The sequence below is a fragment of the Antechinus flavipes genome, chromosome 1 (assembly GCF_016432865.1).
Source record: "Antechinus flavipes isolate AdamAnt ecotype Samford, QLD, Australia chromosome 1, AdamAnt_v2, whole genome shotgun sequence".
Classification (NCBI taxonomy): Eukaryota; Metazoa; Chordata; class Mammalia; order Dasyuromorphia; family Dasyuridae; genus Antechinus; species Antechinus flavipes.
Genome location: NC_067398.1, coordinates 480148067 through 480167781, shown reverse-complemented (window position 1 = coordinate 480167781; position 19715 = coordinate 480148067). Strand labels below are relative to the sequence as shown.

The 19715-nt window shown below is 34.8% G+C and overlaps 1 protein-coding gene across 4 annotated transcripts in view; it reads left to right on the top strand.

Moving 5' to 3' along the window:
- The first annotated feature begins 1804 nt into the window (after window positions 1-1804).
- DTNA (dystrobrevin alpha) overlaps window positions 1805-19715 on the top strand; it is a 478032-nt gene continuing 460121 nt past the window's right edge. For 3 of the 4 annotated variants that reach the window (XM_051970242.1, XM_051970238.1, XM_051970243.1), the window contains exons 1-2: window positions 2204-2305; window positions 2647-2783. The gene's annotated coding sequence lies outside the window, so the exon portion shown is untranslated. Of the gene's footprint in view, window positions 1899-2203; window positions 2306-2646; window positions 2784-19715 lie in introns of those variants that run through there. The other variant, XM_051970241.1, reaches the window with a different exon arrangement.

The window sequence follows — 19715 nt, the reverse complement described above, 5'->3', positions numbered from 1 at the left end:
ATTAATGTTTGTTGACTAGAATATCTCAGAAGAGTGGTGGTGGGGATAATTTCTTAGCATTTATGTGAAATCTAGTAGCTCCCAGAACATCTGGTGCCTAGTGTACCTGATGCTTTTGATCTTCATCACCGCATGCCTGGACACCAGATCCCATATTAGGTAACTAGTTTTCAGCTTGTTAAAGAGGCCAACTAAAGCTTGTTAAAGAATATAATGCCTACTATGGGACAGGTATCTGGTGTCCAGGCATGAGGTGATGAAGACCAAAAGTATAGAATATAGATAAATGTTTGCTGAATTGGCTATTTTCAATGTCAATTTCAAGAAAATATCTTGATTGATGAATTAAATACATACTTTTTGAAGGGCATATCTAGAACATCTGCCCCTCTAGAGAAATTCTAGATTTCATCAATTTTTAAAATCTGAAGGCACCTAAGAGATCATCTAAGCCTAAATCCTCATGAAAAAACTGATACCTGTGTAAGACTTTTTTTTTCCTGTTTACTATGTATGTCTTCTCTTTATTAACTAGAATTTAAGCTTCTGGAGGGTACTTCCTTGTATTTTTTAATTTCTCTCAAACTGCTCAGCATGGTGCTTCAAATATTATTAACACCTACAAAAAATATATTGATTGATGGATTCTGCTCCTCTAGAGAAATTCTAGATATCATCAATTTTTTTAAATCTGAATGCACCTAAGAGATAATCTAAACCTACATCTTCATGAAGAAACTGAGACCCCAAAATGTCTTGTTCTAGGACACACATCTAGTTAATGGCAGATGACATGTGAAGAGTTAGATAAGAGAATTCAAACAGCTTTGGGGAAATGTAAATAATGGCTATTAATTTCTCTGTCTTGTTTTAGTGAGCTAATAAACAATTTAAGGGCAGAAATAGTGTTTTCTCTGTGTTCTGTAACCAACTCTCACAGTCAGTGTAATTGATGATGATGATGCACCTTATGAGTGGGTGCTTAATACATATTGTTTATTTTTGAGATATTGTTTCACTGTATGACCTAGGACATACCAATTAGCTTCTTCATATCTCACTTTCTTCATCTATAGGATGCAGACAGTACTACTTGCCTTACCAATTCCTCTCCCCTGCAAAGATTCTCTGCAAATAAATGAGGTAATGTTTGTGACATGCTTTCAGTTTGTTAAAAAGCCCCACTATAGAAATTCAGGCATTATTATGGTGAGCAATTTAGAGTCCGGGATTTTGTTTGTTCCTGCTTTAGTTTGAAATGGAGCTATTTGTTGAAGTCCTAGGTTCCCTGCTGAAAATTTGGGTCAGGATGCAGGTCTGAATATTTTTATTTTTAAATTTTGTAAATGGGCGCTGCTCGGCTCTGCACGTGTGTGGTTAAACTATAAAGAAAATAAACAAAGCCAATAAATCACCCCTTGAAAGAGAAAAATCTCCATCCTGAAGGATTTTCCCAGTAAGAGAGTGAATACTGCAATTCCCTAGAGAGATATTTAGGTCCAAGAGAGAAGATAGTGCATGCAGTGTATGTATGTGTATGTGTGCGCGGGCAGGGAGGAGGGGGGATGAGGAGGATGAGATCATAGTTTCAGGATCCTCAGGAAACCCTGGTACTGGCAGCAGCCAGCCTCTGCTGTGCCCACATGACCCACAACTCTGGGAGCAGCCCCGGCACTTCTGACATTATTAAATAATAAGAAACAGGATCCTTCCCCAACCTCTGACACATGCACACTCACACACATATATAAATATATATGTATATATATATATATACATATATACACACATACACATACACACACACACACACACACACACACACACACAAGTGGACACCTTCTAAGAGTTTGGAGTCTCGCGGACTGACTGAGCTCAGCAAGACGGTTCCTTGGAAGGTGTGTGGAAAAGCTTTTTTTTTCTTCCCCCTTCAGGTGACAGCTCTGGAGACAGCGCGGTGGTGAGGGGAGCCAAGGGGTGAGGAACAGAGGATGGGGGTTGGGGAGAGAGGGGAGGGGTATGTGTGTATGTATGTGAGTGTATAGCGGAGTGGGCGTAAAGCCCGGGTTGAGCCGGTGCACGCTGCCCCCGGCTCGCCGTAGAGAGGCTCTGTGAATCGGGAGGTGCTCATGACGTCCATAACACAGCTGCGCAGGGACCGCAGCAGCAGCAGCAGCAGCAGCAGCAGCAGCAGCAGCAGCAACAGCAGCAGCAGCCAGTGACACCACCTCCGGGAGGAGAGAAGGAGGTGGTGGTGGAGAGAGGGCACTGAGGCAGGAGGAAAGGCAGTACAAAAGGAGGCAAAGTAAATAGTGGAAGGAGCTGAGTGGGAATGAGGAGGGGAGGGTGAGGGAGGAGAAAGGGAGGCTTCCAAATCAACCTCCCCCAAACACCCACTTAGCAGGGCTTCCCCACCTGTGCCGCTGGCTTTTAGCCGGAGCGAGTCCCAAGCATGTGTCAGGAGCTGCAGCCTCTGTGGTGCAGCATTACCCCCCCCTGCTCCCGGGGCCGATAGCTGGTAGCAGCGTGGGGAGCAACGGCAGTACGAGTCGGGCTCTCCCCGGAGCTCCCAGACTCCTCACAAGGTTGGCTTTGGTAGGGGCTGCTGCATGATGATGACCTTACAGAGTGTGCATTACCTCACAGGTAAATATCAGCTGATCAGCGCCCAGTGGCAGCAACGAGTACCCAGACAGCCCTCCCAGCAGCAGCGGCGGCGGCGGCGAAGGCGGCAGTGGCATCGGCCACCGCCAAGAGAGGCAGCCCAGAGAGCAGCTCTGGAGGTAGGAAGAGATTCCTTTTCTCAACCTCTTTATTACTCTTTTGGCGTCTTTCCTTCGTCGTGGCTAGGCGGGAGGGGGAGCTACTTAGGAGTGGGGGTCCCTAAGCCCCCACGGAGGGTTGTTCCTCACTTGAGAAACTGAGGAGTAATTTATCAAGAAATACTAAAAGGGTTTATTTCTCTGTCAGCAGTGGTTCCTAACGTTTCAATTCACTGCAGAGTCAAGGCAAATGGCTAAGAGGGCAAAAGTGGGGGTTGGGGTTGGGGGTCGCCGAGGGTTTCAGTTTCTACAGCCTGTTGCCTACATCAGAGTTTTCTGTTGAAAGGAGCAAGAGAAGAGGAAAATCACTGTTTATATAGGTCCATTCTTATTTTCGGAAAAGGAAGAGAGATGTCTTTCAAAAGACCCAAAGCAGAAAGGGATGACTCGAAAGGAGGAGGAGGGGCTTCCTCACTGACATCTTTGTTTCTGCTTAAGTGCTACTTGCTTGGGACGAGGTATCAAAGCACCTCTCGTTTCAACAAAGCTTTGCTCCTGAAGAGGTCACAGTAGAACTCCAAGGAGAGGTTGTAGGTTTTTACTTACAGTGGAGCATTGGTCTGATGGAATCCCGAGATTTCTTTCATTGGTTTGTGCACGTGCTGTTGGACTTTGTCGAAGTAAAGTGATTCCCCTTGAACAGGTTTTTATGAGTACAAATGCCTGCCGCCTTTCATTACACTTACATGCCATTTCATTTATAAAATTAGACATGATAAATACAGGTTTCATATACATCTGGACTTTTTTTTACCGTGCTAATGAAACATACTTTTCCTCAGTACATGAGTTTTGTGCACATTTTAGTACTGAATAATTTAATGGCATCATATATAGTTCCTCTTGAAGACAGTATCATTAGTCAGGGTCTTCATAAAACTTTATAAAATTGCCCTTAGGTCTTTGCTTTCACATCTTAACAGAGTTTTATGCAATTTTTAGGAATGCTGTAGTATTCAAGAGGTGTTCAAACAACAGGTTATTATGAGGCAAACTACTGAACCAACACTTTAGAACTAATTTTAAAGTTCTTAAGTCACCAATCTGTTCTTGGCTTACAATTTGGCAGTCATTTTCTTCACAATACAGTCTTACATATCTTTGGGCTTGGCTGTATTTGGAAACTTTTAATTATATTTAATCCAGTCATGGTGACAAGGGGTTGGGTAGATTTTTAAAAAGCATTCTCTTTTATGTTTAAAAACTTGGCAATGTATTTTTATACTTGTCTTATACTTCATTGTATATATTCAAAGCAATTTAGTAATAAAGAATGAAGTATTCTACAGCCTTCAATGGTAAAAATACCTTAAAAGGTTTGATAGTTTTAAATGTGCCCTAATATAAAGTTCTTAACAAGACATTTTATATGACTATTTTTAATCATCTGAGCATACTATAGAATCACTATATCTGTTTAATTGATTAAATGTCTCCTTTAACTTCATTCATTTGCAAAGGATTCTTTCAAATAAATACAAATGTATTTTTCCTCCAACTGTTCAAAACTATTTAAGAGATATGTACAAATTTATGCCACATAATTGTAATTTTTCATAATCTGGATGAGTTAGCTGAAAGGATTGGCTCAGTTAGTGATAAATTTGAGTTCTATAAAGAGCAGTTTTCTTTCTAAAATGGAATAGAGTTACCATTGGGTCTAAAATCAGAAGTTTTGGGTTTGAAACCATGTTTTGATACTTACAAGTCACATCAATTCTCTGGATCTCATTTCCTTCATCTTTAGATTGAGAATGGTTTATTAGATGCTTTTTGAAGCCTATTTAGGATTTTAAAACTTTAAACATGAAACTTTGGACTTATTGCCTTCTGAAACTTCTTCTGGGTCTAATTTCCATGAAACTTTGGACTTAAAGCTTGTTAAATTCTTAAGAGTAAATCCTATTTACAATGTTGCTGTATTTGCTTAAAGTTATTCATCATTATTAGTTTTAGAATCAAGAAGATGTGAAGTGGGATCCTGCCTCATATACTAACTGTATTACTCTTAGCATTTTTAACATCTAAGCCCCCATTTCTTCCATTGTGGACATAATAATAGTACTTATCAAACAGAGCTGTTGTGAGTATCAATTACATAGTACATGGGAAAGCAAAACTTAAATCATTATATAAATGCTGCTATTATGGATATGAACAAAAAAGAAAAAAGGTTGCACTCACAGTTCTGAGAAAAATATAAAGACAGTAAAAAGATTATAGTTTGTCACAAATCTATCAGCGGACAGCATTTGCTTTCTATTTTAAGCACTTTAAGATTTAACTTTCTTCAAAGTTCAGTGATTCTCATAAATTCCATATGTTCCCATAATAATCATATCAAATATCAATAATACTTTTGATATTCATAAATTAATAAATATTTAAGGTTTTTATTATAAATAATAACTTACCTTTATTTTAACAGCAACATCTTCAGATCTGCACATAAAGACCCCTTTGAGATTAGAAGTATGTATATATATAGACATATATAAATATATATGTGTGTGACCAAGGACACAAAATCCATACATACTTCTTTTCTTATCTTGTTTTTCAATTAACATGCATTTTCCTTCCAACTTCCTTCCACGGATTTAAAAAAAAAAAAAAAAAAACTCTTGCAACAAATATGCATATTCAAACAAAATGCATTTCTATATTGTCTATATCCAGAAATGCATGTCTCCTTCAGCATATTGAATCCATTCCCTCTCTATTAGAATATGCCTTAGCAAAGTTCATCATTAATTCTCTGAAGTCAGTCATTGCTTGATCAGAGATCAGAGATCTTTTAAAGGTTTTTTTCTTCAAAATGCTTCTATTCTTCTTCTGGTTATTCTTCACTTTGCATTAGTTCATAGGGATCTTCCCAGGTTTTTCTAAACCAAGAATTTCATCATCAATTATGGTACACTAGTATTCCATTATAATCATACACATAATTTGTTCTCCTTCTTGATTCAGACTCCTTCTTGATTTCCAGTCCCATGCTACTACAAAAAGAGCTGCCAAAAACACAAGATTGGGTTAAAGTCTTTACTCTTTTACAAGCTGTTACCTAATGAAAGTCTGTTAGCTTCTGAGTTTCAGTTTCTTTATTTACAAAATGAAGACAATATCACTTGCATTACCTACCTTACAGTGTTGTTGCTATACTCTAAAATTTTATAATTTTTTTGGTGCAAATATTCCTTTTATCAGTACAGATTGCAATCCTTCTTTGACTTAATAAATGTTTTTTAGAGTTGTAGTGACTGAAAAAAATATATTACCTGATGGCCAACTTGGTAATGAATTCTTTGGAACTTAACTAAGATGGTCCTTGGGAAGTCAATATCACTACCATCAGATCCACTCTCAAAACCTCTTTAGCTTTGTGGAACTTAAGTAAAGACTGATTTTTTCTTTGTTTTCTTTTTAATAAATTTTTATTGATAGAACCCATGCCAGGGTAATTTTTTACAGCATTATCCCTTGCATTCACTTCTGTTCCGATTTTTCCCCTCCCTCCCTCCACCCCCTCCCCTAGATGGCAAGCAGTCCTTTACATGTTGAATAGGTTACAGTATATCCTAGATACAATATATGTGTGCAGAATCGAACAGTTTTCTTGTTGCACAGGGAGAATTGAATTCAGAAAGTATAAATAACCAGGGAAGAAAAACAAAAATGCAAGCAGTTTATATTCATTTCCCAGTGTTCTTTCTTTGGGTGTAGCTGCTTCTGTCCATCTTTGATCAATTAAAGCTCTCTTTATCGAAGTGATCCACTTCCATCAGAATACATCCTCAAACAGTATCGTTGTTGAGGTATATAATGATCTCCTGGTTCTGCTTGTTTCACTTAGCATCAGTTCATGTAAGTCTCACCAGTCCTCTCCGTATTCATCCTGCTGATCATTTGTTACAGAACAATAATATTCCATAACATTCATATACCATAATTTACTCAACCATTCTCCAATTGATGGGCATCCTTTCATTTTCCAGCTTCTAGCCACTACAAACAGGGCTGCCACAAACATTTTGGCACATACAGGTCCCTTTCCTTTCTTTAGTATCTCTTTGGAGTATAAGCCCAAGGACTGATTTTTTCTAAAAGAAAGTTTGAGAACCCAGGTTTATCTCCATACCTGGATAAGATAATAACAGGGTAGGACTTTGTCTGAAAGGCTTAAAGTATAAAATGTAGTTAAATCACTTTACAGACTATAAATTTATTTATAAACTATTATCATTTTAGTGAATGGAAATCTTATTGTGTATCAACAATAAGGTATGGCTGTTAATAAACAATAATCAACCAATGCTACAAAGATTGCATTATAAAAGAAGGTGTGAAAATAGTTCGGTTATATTTTGTTCTGGCAAAACCATATTTGATTATTTTTCTGAACAAGACATTGGCAATGGGATGCATGTTCAGAGAAAGGTGATCTAAATGATAATGGGATTTGGAAGCATAGCTAGAGAAGAAGAGATTTAGAAAGAAATAATTAACTTAACATAATTGATAAATTATCTTGTTAAAGAGGGTTTAGATTTGATCTGTTTTATCTCAGAAAACAGAAGTAGGAGCAACAAGAAAATGTTGCAGAGAATTTGATTTTAGCCCATTAAAAGGAAGTAAAAAAAAACTTTTCTAATAATTAGAGGTATCCAAAGGTAAAATCAGCTGCTTTCAGAGGAAAAGAGTTCCTCATCGTTGGAGACCTTTAAAAACATTTAATGGTAGTTTGTTGGGAATGTTTTACAAGGACTTCCTATTCAAGTATGTAATAAAGTAGACTATCTCTGGGGCTTCTTGAAGCTTCAAGAGTCTATGAATATGTGATGCTGTAATCCCTAACTTCAGGGAGTTTCTATATTCCTTAAATTCACTTATTTATTTTGGCATTAACCCACCCAATGGCAATATGTCATTCAGCACCAGATAGTATTTATTTCCACTCCATTGTTCTCTCTTTTATTTCTTCCCTGATGAACTTTAAAACAAAACTAAACCTTTTTTTTTTCCTTCTTTCAGCTAAAAAACTCTTCTTTGCCTTGTCTCTGGTTATAAGTTTAAGTCAATAAATATATACCACAAGGCACATTGTTGGAATACTTCATAAAATGGGAATAAATATGAGATGCTTGGATAGGAGAGAGCAAGGATTTTCTTAATTATAGAAGGTAGAAGAATGAGCTAAGCTTAGCAAATATTAGAGAAAATGTGGTAAGAATGTAAATCAATCAACAAGCATTTAAGAAAGTACATATTCTGGACCAAAAAAATGATAATCTAATCTATGATCTAAGAGAGCTCATATTGGAAGAGACAATATATACACAGAAGTACATATACAGAATAAAAAGTACAAAATCAATACAAAGTAGTTAAATACAAGGTGTTTAGGGAGAGGTTGGCAGATCTGGAAAACCTAAATGTCGAAGGAAGTACTGGAGCTGTGTGTTGAAGACAACCTTTGTGGAGGTGGGATGAGGAGGAAATTCATTCTAGATATGGATAGGAGATATCTGGTGAATATCAAAGACTCAGAGTGGGGTGTGAGGAACAGAAGGAAGTCAATTTGGCTGGACTAGGAGTTTAAGAAGAGGAGTAGTGTATATAATGAGGTTGGAATAATGAATGGAGGCTCAGTTTTAAATGGCAAACAAAAGAATTCATATTTTATCTGAGGTAATAAAGAACCATTGGAGTTTATTTAATAGGGAAACGTGGTCAGATCTGCACATAAATATCCCTTTGAGATTAGGTAATGTGAATTTGAAGTGGACTCATTTAATACAGTGGTGTGACTTTCTTCAGTATTATTGGAAATACAAATAGAAGTCATTCCAAATTTGTCCCTTTTCTATTTAGGCCCTATTTTTAGATGATTCTTTCAGTTTAAAGAGATAAATAGCATAGTAAGTGGATAGCTGCCAATGAACAAGGAAGGCTCTGTGTCCCTAAGCAAGTTATTGGACCTCTCATTAAGGTAGACAGTTCTCCAAAGTTGCTGAGAAGGTGTATTGATAGACAAGGTTGACTCACCTTTGAGTCCCTCTACCAATGAAATAGTAAATTCTATCCCTAACTATTTCTGCTTCAATTATAATTCCTCACATCATCTTCTAGAATCAGAATCTCAGAACTGGAAAAGGTTTCAGAGGTCATATGTTCTAACCCATATATAAACAAAAACTGTATCTATAATATATCCATAATATAATATATCCAAAAAAATAGTCATTTTGCCTCCACCTAAAGACATGTAATGATAAGGAATCCACTACTCGTAGGTAGGTCATTGTACTTTTTGAAAACACTTATTTTTAGGAAGTTTTTCCTTGCTTCAAACCTAAATTTTCCTCTTTGTGACTTCCATCCATTCTTCCTAGTTATGCTTTCAGGGGCCAAAGAGATTAACATAATTGCACTTCTGTATGAGGATTCAGATATTTGAAGACAACTACCCTGTCATTCCCTAAATTCTCACTTCTCCCTACTAAACAATTAAAATTCTTCCAGTTAATCCTTATAAGAAAGTTCTTACTGCCCTTTGCTAAACTGGCTGTAGCTTAATATAGTGGGGGAAAAAATTAAGGAGCCTAGTTTCAAAACCTCCATATGATTAGTGTGACTTGTGTGACCTTGGGCAAGGATTTAAACTCCCATAGTCTCTTTCCTCATATGTAATATGATAGGGTTGTACTAGATGACCTCTAGGTCTGCATTTGGTTCTCTAGACCATCCTTAATTCATCAATGCCCACCTTGAAATATGGTCCCAGAACTGAGTACAATATTCCAGAATGTCTGATCAAAGCAAAGTAGAGCAGGACTGTCACTTCCCTAGCATTGAATTCTATTTGTCTCTTAAAAATAGTCTTGTTTTCAGTTACCTTGTCTGACTACCATAGCACACCATTCACTCATACTGAACTTTCAATCTACTAAAATTCCCAGATTTTTAGGGAATGCAGCACATTCTACAAGAAAGGTGTTTAAAGATAGAGGTTCTGCATTCAAATTCAGGCTTTGCCACTTACTTTTTATATAAACTTCATAGTCAGTTAAACTCCCAGGATATCAGTTTTCTTCAGTAAAATAGGATAGTAAATTGTATGAACTCTAAGTATCCTTCTGGCTCTAAAGTTATGATCTAGGAACTTTTGCAGAGGAACTGTTATATTGTCCTTATGATATTTAGGAAGTTGATTTTTTAACTCCTTATAAAAGACTTTACATTTGTACCTATTTAATTTTATAATCATTAGATTTGACTTAATGTTCTAGTAATCATAGTTTTTTTTTTTTTTTAAATCCTGACTTGTTTAGCAAATTACTAGTTATTCCTCTCTCTCTTGTGTGTTAGCAATGATTTGATGAGCATGTCATCTGTGCTTTCATCCAAGTCATTGATAAAATCATTAAACAACTCAAAGCCAAGTACAGATTACTGGAGAATAATACTAGAACTACCATTTGCCTTTTCACTCCCTTCCAAGTTGACATATCTATTTTTTGAGTTCACCTAAGTCTATTATTATCTAACTCAGCATCTCACTCTATCTGATCTATAAGATGAAAGGTATATTTTTCCCCCTTTAGAACAGAATTTAAAATTTTTTTTTAATTGCATAGATTGTGGACTCAATAAACTGCCCAAGTGGAAAAGATAGGACCCAGAGTCCAGATAGTACCACAAAGTGCTTATATTATTTGGATAGGAATCTGGACTGTTAAGTAAAGAGTATGATTCACTGCAAGTATCATGATGTGCTAAATTCCTGGTGTATTGTTATATTGGCAAATAGATCATGAGACATTAGGATTTCCTTTACAGAAATTTGACTTAAAACCAACTTTCCAAGAATAATTCCATTCCATAAAATGAGAGTTGTCTGTAGACTTAAGTTTTGAGACTGCTGTTTAACTATAAGTAAATGCTTATCTATTGAATATACTTACATTTAAAGAAAATGAGTTAGCATTTTTATAAGATAAAAGCAACATTTCATAAAAGATGTCTTTTATAGTAATAAATCAGAAAGAACAAGACTATTATAAACTATCTCCAGTAAATATCTTAATCTTGATTTGACTTTTATAATATTTAAGTTATATCTAGAATATTTCCCTGATGACTTTTGACAAGGCTAAGGAAAGAACAATTTCATACAAAAATTATAATTTCATATATCTGATGTGGTTTCAGATAAAGTAAGAAACAATATAATCTCAAAAAAAATTGAGCTTTAACCAGAGGATTTGGATTAAAAAATCAACTGTGCTATTTATGTTCAAGTGCCCTTGAGCATTCATGTAATCTCTCTGAACCTCAGTTTCCTTCCCTTCAAAATGAATGAGAGTTTGACTCTCTAAGAGAGAACTTCTTAAACTCTTTCCATTTCCGACCTCTTTGTTTGCCTGAGAAATTTTTATGAGACTTTGCGTATATAAATATATAAAATGGGCGTATAAATCAAACATTCACTGATAAATTATAATTTCATGACCCCCCCACATTAGTTACAAGACTCCACGTGGGTTCATGAAGCACAGTTAAAAAAGTTGGAGTCTAAAATATTTGTAATCTAAAAAAATCTATGATTCTGTGATGATTCTATTTTTTCTGTTGAGATTTGATGTAAACTGAAGTTGTTCAGTGAAACTACATGGGGAAACGATATCTGCCAAATATTTTTTAAGTAAATAAATAAACAACTGATTTCTCAGATAGCATTTTAATTATCTCCCTAACACCAAATCAGTTGAGCCAACATATAAATAATGATTTCTAAAACACTGAGGACAAGAGGAAATTAACCTAGTGAATATCTGTATTTTAATCATAGCTCAGACTTTATCCATAACTTTTAACAAATGCTAAGTCTTATCATTTAGGCTAATAGAACTATTCAAGAGATTACTTCTAATATATGTTATTTATTCCTCTAGAGCATTAGACATGTGTTTGTTTCTCTGTAAACTTTAAACTTAGTTTGAATTTGAAATAATATTAACAATGTGTCACACTATCTATTGCCATGCCAAAGGGTACTCAAGATATCTTTATTGGGCTATCAAATAGATCACTTGCTTAGATTATAAATTTTTGAGAGAGGTAGTATGGGACCATGGAAAGAATGCAGGATTTGGAGTCAAAAATTCTTTGACTCCAAAGGTCATTTAGACTACAAAGAATTTTTATTATTAATTTACTATTTGTATGACTGCGCAAATCACTTAATTTCTCTTGGTCTCAAAGCTACCCATCTACAAAATGAAAGGATTGAAGATAAGAGTTTTTAAGGTCCATTTCTTGTTCTAAATTTATGATCATTTAGTGTCCAGGTTAATTTCAGTTTCTCTTGCTAATTAACATTTTTGCCCATCTACTCTTAGATTTAATAATTATCATCAATGTTAACACTTAGGAAAAAACACTTTGCCAATTCAACTAAACATAAACACTAATTAAGCTAGGAAAAAGAAAGATGAATAGCTCACAAATCCTGTTCTCTAGGAGTTTACAATCTAGGAGAAGAAATGAAAAGAGGTACATATGTGCTTTTCAAACCTTAAAACACTGCATAAATATTAGCTGCTTTTACTGTTATAATACAAATTTGAATATTACACATGAGGGACAAAAATGTTATGAAAGATCTGATTATGAATAGTTTAGACTCAGATGGGGAGATCAGAGTAAATCTTTTAGAAGAAGAAATAGCATAGTAGCTAAAATGTTAAGCATGCATTGCCAACAACTATATTTTAGAAGACAAATACTCCAAATCAATGTTTAAAAAAAAAAAAAGACTAAATACATCATTAAGAAGAACAATAACATTATAAGCCTTTATTTAGTAAATCTCTATTATACAGGGGGGGAAATATTTCTGTGAAGGCTAAATGAGGTCATGATACTAAAATATTGTATTTCTGGCAAGCTGAAAAGGGGAAAGCACCTCATGAAAATCAGAACAAATTCCAAAAGGACACCCAAAAGCACAGCTCATGAAGAGGCCACATAGTTACAAAAGACTGGGAGAAATGAACTGTAGCAGGGTCAATAAACTGCAGCCTATTTTGTTTTGTTTTGTTTTGTTGTTTGTTTGTTTGTTTTATATGGCTCATGGCCTAATAATCATTTTAACAAATATAAACTAATTTATAAATATAAAAACAAATGTAAAAAAAAAAAAAAAATAGGTGTCAGACTGCATTTGGCCCCATAGACCCTATTTTGCTCACCCTGGGACTACAGAAAAAATTGATGTCAATTATTTTGAATAAGTGAGTCAGGCAGCTTGTTTAATAAAGAGCCATATTCATAAATAATGATACACAATGAAGATAGCAAACATGCTACAATTCCAGAAAGGTAATATGATGATGACATAGTATATCACAGAAGATGGATCATTTCTTGGTCCATATATAATTACATATTTGAGTGTGTGTTTATATTTTAATATATTTACATACACACACACGCATATATATATATGTGTGTGTATATATATAGTACAGTGTATAGAGAGCACTGGGCCTAGAATCAGAAAGATCTGAATTCAAACCTGGCTTCAGACACTTATTGATGTGTGATCCTGAACAAGTCAATTTGAATTGCTTGAATTTCTCATCTGTAAAATGGGGATATATTAGAGAAGGAAATGGCAAGTCACTCCAGTATCTTTTCCAAGAAAATCCTATGGACTAGTTTTTTGTGTCACAGAGTCAAACACCACTGAACAACTAAATAATGATAGGAAAAGTGATACTGTTTAATGAAGCATAGCCTAACATTAAGGAAAACAAAGTATAACTACTAATGTAAAAGAGAAGGGATCTAAAGTAGAAATCTTAAATTCTAAGAATGTGGTAAATACTTATAAGGGAATTTTAAAGAAAGCACTGGGGCTTGTAGGAGGAGGAGGAATGTACAGAGAAATGGAGAGTTCACAGCTGGCAGAATGAACCCTTCATTCATTCATGAAGGAAACAGTATATGATCCAGGACCTGAATTATACATAGGATTTTAATAGCAGGAAATAGGGAATGAAGATATTTCAATTAGAGAGAAAAGTAGAAGCAGAGGCTTGGAGGAGAAAATGTACACAGGTGTATAATTTAACAAAGTGATCCAATTTGTCTAAAATCTAATATAGGTATGTAGACGTATTGGACGATAAGATTTGAAAAGTAAATTGGGGCTAGAATATGAAAGAGCCTTCAATATAAGACCTCATATTTTGGACTTGCAAATAAGGAATAGCTAATAAGGAAGTAGTGGAACTTTTTGATCAGAGGAATAATATGATCATAGATTGATGAAAACATCTGATGCTGGAAGTGATACATAAAGTAAATTGGAAGGAAAATAACCTGGAATCTTGCTTTCAGACAAAAAGTAGTAAGGTTCTGAGTTAAGATTTTAGCAGTGAGAATGGAAAGGTGCATTGTATAGGTATAAGCAACAGAACATGGTGATTCATCAGATGTAAGGAATGAGACTGAAGTTCAAAATTGCCTTTGTCATAAACTGAATGATTCGGCTCTGGGACAAGTCTTGGTTTCCTCATCTATATAATGAGAATTTTAATAGCACTCAATTCACAGAATTATTAGAAGGATTAAACAAGATCTTTTGTGTGTGATGCTTTGCATGCCTTAATCAAATCTTAGCTATTAAGAACTGATTTGTGAGTTAACTATGTTTCTGAGGATTCAGATTGGATAAACAGAAGAACGAAATAAAAAGTAAAAGGCTGGTCAAGAAAAAGAACTTTAAAAATAGTGGAAGAAGGATTGTTTAACGGTGGTAGAATGGAGAAGATCATGAGTTTCGTTTTTAAGTTGCTGCTGCCAGCAATACATCCAGGTAAAGATGTGTACCAAGAACTTATAAATTTGGATTAGAGTTTGGAAGAGATGTTGGTGCTAGAAATAAAGATTTCAAGATATTAGGATAGAGATGGGTGAAAATGAAATAAAATGTGGGTGGTATTGTCATATGAGAGAATGTAAAGAAAGAAAAGAAGAGGATTGTGGCGTGAACTGAAGGAAACCATATATTTCATACTTTAGGAACAAGAGGAAGATGACCAAAAAAATGATATTGAAGATTGTTGTTTGTTCTTCATTCTCAAAGCTGATCATAATATCAAGGAGGTGATGCTATGTCATGCAAGTGAATTAGTAAAAGAAGAAATAGTGGAACATCATGGAAACTGAAGGAGAGAATTTAAAGAAGTGAAATTAACACTATCAGAAACTGGGAAAAAGCAAGAAGAATGTGAAACTAGTTAAGGCCTTTGGATTTATTGATTAGGAGAACTCTTAATAATTTTCTGGAAAACATTATCTGTAAAGTGGTAGGGGCAAAAGTAATGGAGTGGAAGTCAAGGCAGCAAGTATAGACAGCTCTTTTGAGAAATTTAGAAAGGCAGGGAAGGAGATAAAGATAATAATATCTTGAGGGTTAGTAGTTTAACAGATGTTTGGGGTGCTTTGATTATCATTTTAAAACTAATTTGGTATTCTGTTTCAAACTCTTTAACTTGATTTAATAGATTCAGGTAATATGAGCTATTTTGCTTAATCTACAGTTTAAAGGAGAAATTCAATGTGTGACTCAAGTTAATTACGTTGTCTATTTCACGTCTGAATTTGCAGTTTACCAGAATTAGGGTTGACCTACATAGTCCAGGACCTATGTACAACAATACTCCTACTCCTTTCTTTACTTGCTAGATTAAACATTACCTTGTTCTTTATCTAATTTTATACTTTTCTAGGCTTGATGTCAGTATTGGAAGCATAAGATATTGGAGGAATTGGGTGGCAGCTACCCTTGTTACTTTTTAATCATCTCTTTTTGAGGAGATTGGGTTATATAATGTTTCTATTGAAGAGTGAAACTTAGAAATCTAGGCTCATAATTATCATCACTGCATCTTTTTCCATGGCAAAGGATTAAGTATCCACTTGCACACATGATGTGCTCTAGGTCATGTGAGATAAGAAGTTACCTTGGCTGCATGACTGTCCTAAGGAAAAGAAGCAATATTTCCAAACATGGATCTACAAGTGTAGACAGAAACCAAAGAAGAGAGGAAGATGGCATTGATAAAAAGAAAAAAAAAAAGTGATTTGGGGATAGAAGAAGGAAGTGATGGGGCAGCTAGATGGTGCAGTAGATAGAGTGCTGGCTCTGAAATCAGGAGGACCTGAGTTTAAATCTGGCCTCAAACACTTAATACTTCTTAGTTATGTGACTCTGGGCAAGTCACTTAAATACAATTGCCTCAGGGGAAAAAAAGAAGAAGGAAGTTACTTTGAATAGTTTTTCACATCTATATATTCCACCTAATCCTATGTATAGTTTGTTTCAGGATATTATACCCATGTGCCTACAAGAATTTTATTTTAAGTTTTAATGTATCAATTAATAAATCATAAAAATTGGAGCAACTAAAGGACCTAAGAGGCCATTGGGTTATTCTTGTTTTTGAGGAACAGTTGGTCCAAACAGTTGATTTGGTTTGACATAATTTTCCACTATTGGTTGCTGTTTTTTTTTTCCTTTAATTTCATAATTTTTGTAAATTTTACATTTTAATATATACCTTATGCTAATATAAACTTTTTAAAAATCTACTTCTTACCATGCTAAATTAGCCAGGAAAATGGCCCATTAATAGTTTATCTAATTCTGATTTTTGATGACACTTACTTTGGGGAAAATATTATTCTTTCACTGTTGCTTTTTCTCTCAATAAGCCACACCACCAGTTGTCTTATGTTTGTCCTTTCCTTCTGTCTTTTTTGCAGCCAGCCTGCTTTTGTTTCCCATTTCAAATATATTCCTTTTTCTTGATGTGTCTATGATTTCAAGGGTTTCAGGATGAGATCTCACCAAGCCTTCAAAGCAAATACTCAAAGCTACTCAATAGCCCCTCTTGGGCTGTTCCTAGGTTGGGGAATCCTTAAGGCAGTACAATGGAATGGGAAGAAGGCTGAATTTATAATCAGAGGACTAGGGTTCAAATTCTGTTCACCATTTACTGAATGTGACATTGGCTATACCATATAAACTCTCTGGTCCTCAGTTTCCTCATCTGTAAAAAACAAAAAGAATGAACTAAATGATCCCTAATTTACATTCTACCTCTGTATTTCTGATCTTCTATATCAACAGATTTTTTGAGTGCTTGGCAGATGTCTTATCTTAACAAATATAATCATTCTTTACAAAATAAAAGTGCTCAGACCTAGTAATGTTACTAGTACATTTTCTTCTGTAAAATAATTACTTAGTTGACATTTTTAAAATTGTCCTAAATATGAAAAGTCTCTGAATGCCTTTCAAATTCTTTGAAATGAATTATATATGTAAAGATTAAGCTTGTTATTGAATTTCTTCAACATGAACAAAAATTGTTCTTAGGAATGATGAGAAGTCTGGAAGAAAAGAATTTTCAGAAAGGTAAGAAATATATATTACATTTTCTTTGGGCAATATTCCAAGTTCTCCTTCCCAACCCAGCATTAGTTTCTATTTATGAGCATAAAACATGGCATGTTTTTCATATTTGGATAAATTGTGCTTGTTCCCTTTAACCTAAAAACCCCAAAAGCAGTGTTTATCATTAGAACATGTGTGATGGAAGAGTTTTTGCTCACACTGTTAAACATTCTCTTGAAAGTGATAGAATACTGTTAAATTTGAAAATTTGCTTCAAAATAGGAATTGTTCTTCACAATAAAAGAGAGATTTTCAAAATGTGTGGGTGTTTTTTTCCCTTTTCTTTAATGTAGTGACTAATTCCTCTTTTTATGGTTCTTTTGTTTTAGGGTGTTATTTTGGCATATGACTTACAGCTCAAACAAAATTCTGCCTGCTTTTCATAATGTAAGGGGATGAAATTTAACTTCAGTAACCTTTCCTTCAATGTGAGACTTCACAAGGGCACAGGACTATATAAGAAATCTGTTTTGGACAGACTGCTCTCTATGCATAAAATGCATTCCCTTCTCACCTTCTCTTAACATTTCCAGATTCTTTCAAAACTAAGTTCAAGTATATTCTCTAAATGAGATTCCCTAGCTGCTGTTCTCTCCCCCAAAATTATTTTGCATTTATTTCCTATATCTTTCATATATTTATTTATTTAAGTACAAATTGCTTCCTTCCATAGAACACATGTCTCTTCAAAATGTTTAGTTCATTTTTCTTTGAAAAATCCCTAGCACTTATCATAGGTCCTGTTATATAGTAAGGCCTTAAATGTTAACACCTGTTTCTCAATTGAGTGATTAATCATGACCTAGCAACAGGATCGTTGGGAATAGGAGTGAATTGGAAGTCATCCCTTTCTTTCTTCAGTTTTAAATTTTCACCTTAACTACATAGCTATCAACTTCTTTTTCAGATCCATAACTAAGACTTTTTGTGCCTGGGACAAGCAGAACAAAATGTGTTCTCAAGTTTAATCCTTTTTTTTTCTGGATTAAGGGATGAGGATGAATTCAATTAAGAGGGGATAATTGACAGGATGTTAAGGAGAGAATTTAAGGAAAAAGACACAAAACTCTATGGAAATTAAGATACCAGGACACCATAAGGCCATTAATGGAAGAAACAAGATTGAGACAGATGAGGAAGAACTCGCTTAGACTACAGCCAATGAACATTATAACATCTCTCACATAAGTACACTTCTCTGTACATAATATCACAAACCCCTAGTTCAGACTCTGACCATCTCTTGCTGGAACTAGTATAATTGGCCTCCATATCTCCTGCCTCAAGTCTATCTTCCACACAGATGCCAAATTGATATTCTGAAAGCATAGGTCTATGTCATTCCTTTAATTTGGAAACTTAAGTGGCTTCTCTTCACCTGTAGGATAAAATGCAACTTTTCTGTCATTTAAATCTCTTCATCATATTCGGTAGCCCATCTTTTAAAATTGTTAAACATCACTTCTTGAATTCTCTACATTACAGTCAAGTCAGTGGCCCTCCTGTTCACTATAGACAACATTCCATAGAAATGTCTATGCTTTTGCATTGGTTGTCTGGAATACTCCACTGATTACTTGTCTTGGGCCTGTGTAACTCTCTTTATGGATCATATCAAATGTTTGCTCCTTTAAGAGTCCTTTGCAAATTCCTTTAGTTATTTATGCTCTCCAATTACTTTGTATTGTGTTTTTTATGCATTAATTAATCTGTGAACAGGTCTTATTCTTTCATCAGATAGGATTCCAGAGAATGCTAGTCTCTTTTTATTTATATTTAATCTTGCCATTTGACTGCTGAGACTAAAGAGTGGTACAAAGTAAAACAGTCTTGCCTAGAAGCATGTCTAGCACATAATAGAAATTTATTAAATGTTTGTAAGCCACTTATAAGGAGAATGTCACTTCTTGAGGAAGTGTTTGGTGGAAAATAAGATATGAGATAGAAAGGGAGGGACTCTTAGGAAGGGTTTACTAGAAAATTACTCTTTATTTTAATTGTTTTTGTTGATTAGATGCTAAGTCCAGCTGTTAATAACTTCTCAAGGAGTATAAGTGCTACCAGTAACTTCTAAATTAATTTAATTTAAATTTGAGACAATACTCCATTTGCCTTATCTTACTTATCAAATTGATCTTTCTCAATTACTCCTTATTTTCATGGGCATTTCTTTAATTTTTTTTCACTTTCTTTTTCCTTTATTTTCCTTCCCCCTAAAATGACATCTTAGAAAGGGACTAGTTAAGATTGAAGGATCTTATCAGGGTGATGTAAGAAAAAAATAGTATGATATCTTCCACACTTTAAATATAGCTTAATAGGGCTGTGCCTACATTTTTGATGCCATGAAAGTGTTATTTTAT